We start from the raw sequence: 898 nt of genomic DNA, 5'->3' as shown, positions 1-898 counted from the left end.
TTTGTATAGTTTTCAAAATTCTTCCTGTCACTGATTTCTAGTTTTATTACCTCGTGGTCAGAGGTAATAAAACTTGATGCAATTTAAATTCAAAAAAGTTTTTAAAGACTTATTTTGTGGCCTAACATACGGTCTGTCCTTGTGGATAATCCGTATATGGATGAGAAGAATGTTTACATCCTTTGGATGAAATGTTCTGTAAATATTTATTAGGTTCATTTTTTTGAGATGGGGTCTGGCTCTGTTACCCAGGCTGGAGTGCAGTGGTGTGATCTTGGCTACTGCAACCTCTGACTCCTGGATTCAAACCATCCTCCCACCTCAGCCTCCCAAGTAGCTGGGACTACAGGTGCACGCAACAATGCCCAGCTGATTTTTGGAATTTTTGTAAAGACGGGGTTTTGCAGTGTTACCCAAGCTGGTCTTGAACTGCTGAGCTCAAGCAATCCACTCACTGTGGCCTCCCAAAGTGCTGAGATTACAGGCATGAGCCACTGTGCCTGGTCCAGGTGTGTTTTCATTTAGCTACTCTATGTCTTTTGATAGGAGAGTTTAGTTCATTTAAATTGAATGTTATTATTGATAAGTAAGGACTTACTCCTGCCATTTTATTAGTTGTTTTCTGGTTGTTTTGTGGTCTTCTCTTCCTTTTTCTTTCCTTCCTGTCTTCCTTTTAGTGAAAGCCATTTACTCACATGGTATGTTTTAATTTCTTGGTTTTTATTTTTTGTGCATTTGTTGTAGGTTTTTTGGTTTGAGGTTACCATGAAGTGTGCATGTAATTTAACGCATTATATTAAACTGCTGATCATTTAACACTGATTGCATAAACAAGCAAAGAGAAAACTAATAACTCTACACTTCAGCTTCATCCCCCCACTTTTTAACTTTTTGTTGT

This window comes from Hylobates moloch, unplaced genomic scaffold, assembly GCF_009828535.3.
Source record: "Hylobates moloch isolate HMO894 unplaced genomic scaffold, HMol_V3 SCAFFOLD_67, whole genome shotgun sequence".
Classification (NCBI taxonomy): Eukaryota; Metazoa; Chordata; class Mammalia; order Primates; family Hylobatidae; genus Hylobates; species Hylobates moloch.
This window is presented reverse-complemented; position numbering follows the sequence as displayed.